Consider the following 7,551-nt stretch of genomic DNA (forward strand, 5'->3'; position numbering starts at 1 on the left):
AGCTCCCATTATTGGGATAAGCAACTCTTGTGCTCAATAAAACTTACTGAACATATTGATTTATTTTATGTTTGTGTGTGTTTTGCTTGAATCTAGCAAGACTCAACAGTGAATTATATTTTCTTCTTACAGTAAAAATGTTAAAACACAAATATGGTATAAGGTAACTAATTGTGGTATAAAATAATAGCAATAAACATTAATAAGAAGGAAACGTAGGCCATTGAAACAGTATAGAATATCTTTTAGAGCTTTCTTCAGAAGCCAAGTTTTCTCCTAAAACATAACATGGTGGAAACTAGTCTGATCTTGTGTGTAAGCTATTACAAAAAATGGTTCTGTTCTGTCTGTGTAGAGAAGGGACCTGGAATGAGTCTATTATGTTTGATCTGATATGAAGGGCAGAAGACATCTTTAAAGCCATATAAAGCTTTAAAGACAACAACCAGCACTCTGAATTGCACTTGGAAGCTGGCTAATAATGATGGTAGTCTTTCACTTCTGTTGCTAAGCAAAGTTGTTAAGTGAGTGACTCCTGATTTTACAATTTTTTTAGTTGCTAAGCAAATCACTTCAGTCATTAAGTGAATTACATAGTCGCTAAGTGAATCTGGCTTCCGCCATTGACTTTGCTTGTCAGAATCTGACTGGGAAAATCCCAAATGGTGATCACATTATCCTGGGATGCTGCTACCATTATAAATACATGTTGGTTGCCAAGTGCCCAAATGTTGATTTCATGACTTTCCGAATGCTCTAATGGTTGTAAGTATGATTACAGGTTGTAAGTTACTTTTTCAGTGCTGTTGTAACACATCCACACACAGACACCCACACACTTAAGAATGGGCTTTCTCTGTACCCCATCCCCACTCCTGTCCTGTTCTCTGACATTTCCATAATAATGCGATTCTAGCACCATATTTTGTTATTTAAAAAAATATTTATATTCTCATAATTCTGTTAATATATTGCTTTGTTTAGATTTCAAATTTCCTTATTGCAATAGCATTTTTAATCAATCTGTATCTACCGTCCATGTTTTTATTGTTTAGCTTTATATTTTATTGACCATTTCATCACCATCAGGAAAATGGTTTTGAAGAGTGACTATTAAAATGGTTTTAATTAATTAATAACAATATATGTATGTATATGTATATGTGTATATATATTAATTTTCTTCTTTTTCAGATTTCTTTCAAGAGACAGTTTCATATTTATCTTCTTTTATTGGTCCTGGCTTGTTTGATCACAATCATCATCTTGAATTGTTTTGTCACATTTATTACGAAGGAAAGTTTTTTGGAATTGCCTGATATAAATTGCCATAGGAATCCTCCATTCCTAGTAATATTGGTGTCATCAGAACTTGGTGAGAGAAAGGCTCGGATGATAATTCGTAAAACCTGGGGAAAGAAAAGAGTATTAGCTGACAAACTGATTTTAACTTTTTTTCTCTTGGGAAATCATTTCTGGCCGTATAAACCATTTAATGTGACTGTGGAAAACTTACATTATAAAGATATAATCCAAAAGAATTTTATAGATTCATACAATAATTTAACATTAAAGACTTTAATGGGCTTTGAATGGATTCATAAATTCTGCCCACAAGCTACTTTTGTGATGAAAATTGATTCTGATATGTTTGTGAATGTGTATTATCTGATAGAACTTCTTCAGAAACGAAAGAGTACTACCCAGTTATATACAGGTTCTATAAAAATTAATGAAAAGCCAATAAGAATCCAGACATAAAATGGTATATAAGCAAAGAGGAATATCCAGAAAACTTTTACCCTCCCTTTTGTTCAGGAACTGGTTATGTTGTCTCCTCTGATGTTGCTAGTCAAGTTTATATAGTTTCAAAATATATCACTGTTCTTAGGTTGGAAGATGTTTTTATAGGTATGTGTGTTGCAAAACTTAAAATCCAACCTGAAAAACTTCATTCAGAACCTGTCTTTTTTCCAGAAAAAGTTATTTTTTCTCCTTGCCACTACAAGAAAATTGTTACAAGCCATTTTATTACTCCTAGTCAAAACCTTATTTATTGGAATGCACTGGAAAGACATATGGATGAAAAATGTTCAAATGATCAAAAACCTTTACAATTAGTGTATGAGACTTATGACAAATCAGCTTGGAAAACTTGATTAGAAGCATGCTGTAACTCACTTTCACAATGGTTCTGTTGGGTTCTGTTTAAAAATCAATCCCATTGAGTTCATTTGGATTGCCGCTTATAGTTTTGCAATTGTACTGCATGTTACAGTTCCAATTGATGAAAGGTTCACTTATTATAAAGATTATAAACTGTGTTCTATATTTATTTAAATAGCACCATTGCTGCGTACACAGAAAAGTTTTTCTTTTAAATATTTTGAAATTTTCCAGTAGAAAGATAATTTAAAGTTTTATTTTTCACTGAAGCTTGTAAAAAAAAATGTCAACGGGATAGGTATTGTTAATTAAAGTGTCAGCAAATGTAGAGATTACCAACATTTTAGCAGAAAATGGATGCAGACATTGTATAAGGTGATACAGAAAATGAAAATTAGTGTTTTGCATGAAACCACCAACTATTTCAGAATTTTGGGTTAACAATGGCCAAGAAATTGTGATAAAAAAAATTACAACCAAGATTTCATAGAAGCACTGTTATTCCATGTTTGTCAAGTTCTACATTTTTGTGTTATTATAATATGCTTCTGTAGAACTTACAAATAAATCAAATAAACAAATAAAGATTTATTTATAAACTGAGACTTATTCTTTGCTTTATGTATAAAATTGTGTAGCTTTTTCAAATGATGTGGCTATACTCTTTATTTTTGGAAGTATTTTTCTTCAAAATTAAAATTAACATAGCTAACCTTTTATCTGTTTGTCAAATCAGAGTTTTGGATAGCAGATGTTCACTAAGATCTCTTGTTCTTTCAAGAAAAAACAATGTTGAAAAACAAACTTTCCACTGACTGTGAGTAAAACTTTCCATACAGTTTCTTCATATCCTTTGGAAGCAAAGAGTTCTATGCAGGTATTAAATCATAAGAGCTCAAGTAAGGAGTGTATCTCTCTCATATAACTCACTTTATGTCTTTGACTGATATCTAGCAATGAAACCAGTACTCAGGAACACTTTTCTGAGTTTCTGCTTTTGGTAGCCTAGCCTTATTAGATGTCCCACCTTATTAACTGTCCCACCTTTCACTTTTGTCTTTAGCAAATCTAAGATATGATTAGGATAGTGACCTAAAATATTTTAGGAAATCTCTAACAGATGTGGATCCCAAATTTTCCAGAAATCCCTACAGATACTATATTTGTTTAACTCAGAATATCTCTACTAAATCCAGCTCCAAGCTGTCAAGAAATGTATCTTACAATTTTTTCTTCAAGATACCTAAATTGATTTTAACAGAATTATCCCTATTCAACATTGCACAGAAGATTTCCATCTTTACTAAGATTTGCTCCAAAATATCTTAAAATTATTATACTTTACTCAACTTGATATGGTTAAGCCACGATTCAAGTAGTGCTCCTCTAGGTTTGGCAAGCTGTTGACCTATTCCTCCCTAATCCTGTGGGATGCTAGGTATAGTAAATGTTTGCCGCCGCATCCTATTGCATGAAGAAAAACCAGACAAGGGTTGATATTTACAGTACTACTGTATAATGTTGGTAGATGATTTGTAAAACAAACAAAATAAGAACTTGTTTCTTGTTAGAATCTGGCTTAAAATTGGTTACAAAATTTGAAGTTGATAAGTGATTAGAGGGTTAAATGTGAAAAATTTGACAATCTATTACCACTCAAGGGAAGGAAAAGGGGAAGGGAAGGAAGAGTTTTTGAATCTTTCTCTTGTACAGTATTTGAGCTTGTCATACCATCCATTGTAGAATTCTTTAATATTTTATCAATCTCACAAAGAGTGGACCAAGAAAAAGAAAGATGCTGAGGAAAACAGAAAGCACCAGGATACCCTGACTAAGTGAAGAACAGCACCTTTTTTCTTCAATATCTTATTGGCTCATTCCCTTCCCTTGATTTTTTTACACTACTTTTCTGTGAATGGGAAGGTCAGGTCCTCTTTTCCCAATGTCTTCATTTGCATTAGCACCTTACTTACATCAGCTTCTTCAGCATTTTGTATCAACTCAGCAGCAAAATTTGAAAGAGAATAGGACAAATGGAATGTAGGTCCTTACATGTCTTGAACAAAACAAAGTTTTGTCTTTTTGATATGGCTTCATGGTCAAGTAGAGGTTTATAGCGTAGCAACAGTAGGGGTGTTATTTAGCAAACAAGACTTTAAGAACTGTAAAGCCTGATGCTACTGCTTCATGTAAGAAATAAGAGAGATAAAAATCAATGACTTCCCTCCCTAAGTTTCTCTCTCTCTCTTTTATATAGCTGCCCATCTCCTCCAAAAGGGGACTCTGGGCAGTGCACAATGTATGATATATCCCCACCAGTCAGTCCTTAAGAATGCCAAAACCAAATCAATTTTCCCAAAAATTTCTTTCTCCCAAATGCAACAAAGCTCCCCTTCATAAAAAGTACACATCCATTTATGTTGTGTGATGTTGTCCAAATGTCGAACGTTTGTTTTCCTTCTAATTCTTTACTTCCCAGCACTTTATTAACTTAATATTTCTTAGCGTCTAATGTAATTCATTCCAGAAGGATCTCTCTATAATCATTCTTTAAAGTGATGTCTAATTTATTCACACTGTCCTTTCCAAGTATGGGCAGCCTTATCCTTTTATTTTAGATATTTGTTTTTTTTCAATTCACAAGTTCCATATTAAATAAATATTGTGATTTTTTAATTCAAATCTGCACATGGATACATATGTAAAGGGCGTGGTTAAAAAAAATAAAATCTTCCTTGAATAAAACTCAATTCCTAGTGATGTTATGAGTATATCAATACTGTTTTCTTAACAACAATATGGAAGTGGCTAGCCATTGTCTTGCATTCAATTCTGGTACTTTTTGGTGGTTTCTCATCCAAATGACAACCAGGTTGATCTTGCTTAGTTTTTCAAGATCAGCCAATTAATAGCATAAAATGTTTTCAAAATAGAATTAGACATAGATCAGTGAGCAACACGTACATTGCTTATTTTAGAAAATGAATATGCATTAATTTCAAAATACCACTATTAGTTTATATAAAATGTCTATTCTGATTTACCATTAAAATAATTCCAAAGCAGGAATTAAATTATTTAAATATCATTAAAGTTGCATTATATGAATACTGTAGAGTACTATTTTCCACTTAATGCAAACATGCATTTCAACTACATGCTGCACTATTAATCCTGTATGCATCATTAGAGATAGCTAGTTCCCATTAAAAATCTTAATTCAACTGTAGGCAGAAAAACAGTCCGTTTATTAAGAGGCAAATAAAATGTGTGCTTTGGAAGGTAAAAAAGGATCTGATACTCAGACGAGCAAATTGAAGTAGACCAGATTAAAAAAAGAATCACAAGATTTAGGAAACTTGTCGCAGGATAATCCTTTGTTTAAACATTCAGTTACATTTGCAGAATTCATACCAAGCTAATGTGTTACCAACTGCAATACCACACTTCAGTTACTATATAGTAGGTTGGACCATATAGATGACAGCCCCACTGATCATTTTAAGTATATTTTTATAGTGTTGCGGGTAACTGCCATAGCCACAGGCAGTTAAGTGGACTTAACTTCAATTACAGTAACTTCATCCTAAAGCATTTATATTGTCTGTTCTTCTGTTCAAAGCAGATTCCCATAAAGCAATATCATTATTAAGATCAACGAAAATGGTCAGCGTTTTTCAATGATCCAGTAAACAATACTAGATAATTATTAATGCAGGAAAATATGCAATTTAAGAGGACACAAACCAAACCCACCAGAGTCAATGCTCCAAGAAAATCAATAATTAACATTTATATCTACACTTCTTAATTTTTCTTTCTTTCTTTTAGAACCCCTGTGCCCTGCTAGGGAACTAGATTTTGACAGTATTCTGCTTATTTGTCAAAATTTTCTCTCTGTAAGATTAATTAGGGATAGTTTTTCTCATCTTTATGTAATACAGAAGTATCATTTGCTTTAATTGAATTGTCCTACATTAAAATCTGTGAAGACTACAGGTATTCCTTGACTTACAACAATTGATTTAGTGACCGTTCAAAGTTACATATGCACTGAAAAAAGTGACTGATGATCATTTTTCTTAGTTATGACTGTTGCAACATTCCCTTCGTTATGTGATCAAAATTCAGACACTTGGCAATTTTTGACACTTGCAGTGTCCTAGGGTCATGTGATTACGTTTTGCGACTTTCAGACAAGTAAAGTCAATGGGGAAATCAGATTCACTTAACAACCATGTTACTAACTTAACAACTGAGTTAACCACTTAACCACTATGACAAGAAAGGTCGAAAAATGGAGCAAAACTCATGTAACTGTCTTGCTTAGCAATAGAAATTTCAAGGACTACCCATCTACCAGTTTTTGGTGTTACTGCTGACACAAACAGTGAAATTGACATAAAACTACAGGGGATTGATAAGAACGTATTAACCCTTAGAATATAGGAACCTGAAGCAAAAAAAACCCTGAACTAGAATAATTTGATGGCAAATGTATAAATATATTACAGGTCCTAAATTTATGCTGCAAAACTCCTGATGACAATGGGAACAACCAGATGTGGAAAAGAATTATTGAAAAATGAAACTTACTTGCCACCTAGTGGTATCTGGATTTTAGAAACTCAGATCTTGGAGCCCTGAATGCACAAATACAATTTTAGACCTATACTATATTGTTGCTCATTTGTATCACATAACACAGAAGGGTTGTCAAACTATGAAAAGCAAAACTAATGAAATCTATTTTAGTTTTCCACTAAAATTACTTCATTTTTGTTCCTACCATCAATTCTTCTTTTCTCTAGAGTAGAAAACAATTCAACATTTTTATGTAGAAATACTATAAAAGAAATGTTCTACATTTTATGGCAATTGTGAAAATGTCAGACTATTTGTTTCTGTTTTTTACATACTAAAAGGAGCAGAATATTACATGGTTTTGACAACAGGTGTCCCTGTTGCTCTAACTGTTTAAGAGATTTTATTAAAAATAGTTTCATTGCTGCATTTTACCTTATGCTTTTGCAATACTTCTTAATTATTAAAAAGCAAGAGACACACATTGGTTGTATTTCCAGGCCTTATCTATTGAGATAAAAAGTGACTGCAGCAGTTATACAAGACACAACCAGGAACCAGAAGCTGAAATATATTTTATTACAACCTTCCTGTTAAACTATGAGGAAGGACTGAGAGATGTTCAGAATATCTGACTGTGTGCCTGTTGGAGCAGCTATTTGTATGGAAAAGATTTCAGACATCATGTTCTTTTTCCTATAGAGATAAACTTTTCTGAACCATGGTCTTCAACTAAAAAGGTAAGTTAATTTTTTGTATTGATACACTTAAGGGCCTCAAAATGTATTTCCTGGGGGGGGG

The 7,551-nt window shown here is 32.7% G+C and overlaps 1 pseudogene; it reads left to right on the top strand.

Moving 5' to 3' along the window:
• Window positions 1-288: 288 nt before the first annotated feature.
• Window positions 289-2,316, top strand: LOC107297699 (annotated as a pseudogene).
• The last annotated feature ends 5,235 nt before the right edge of the window (window positions 2,317-7,551 follow it).

This window comes from Protobothrops mucrosquamatus, unplaced genomic scaffold (genome assembly GCF_001527695.2).
Source record: "Protobothrops mucrosquamatus isolate PMUCROS unplaced genomic scaffold, P.Mucros_1.0 scaffold3473, whole genome shotgun sequence".
Classification (NCBI taxonomy): domain Eukaryota; kingdom Metazoa; phylum Chordata; class Lepidosauria; order Squamata; family Viperidae; genus Protobothrops; species Protobothrops mucrosquamatus.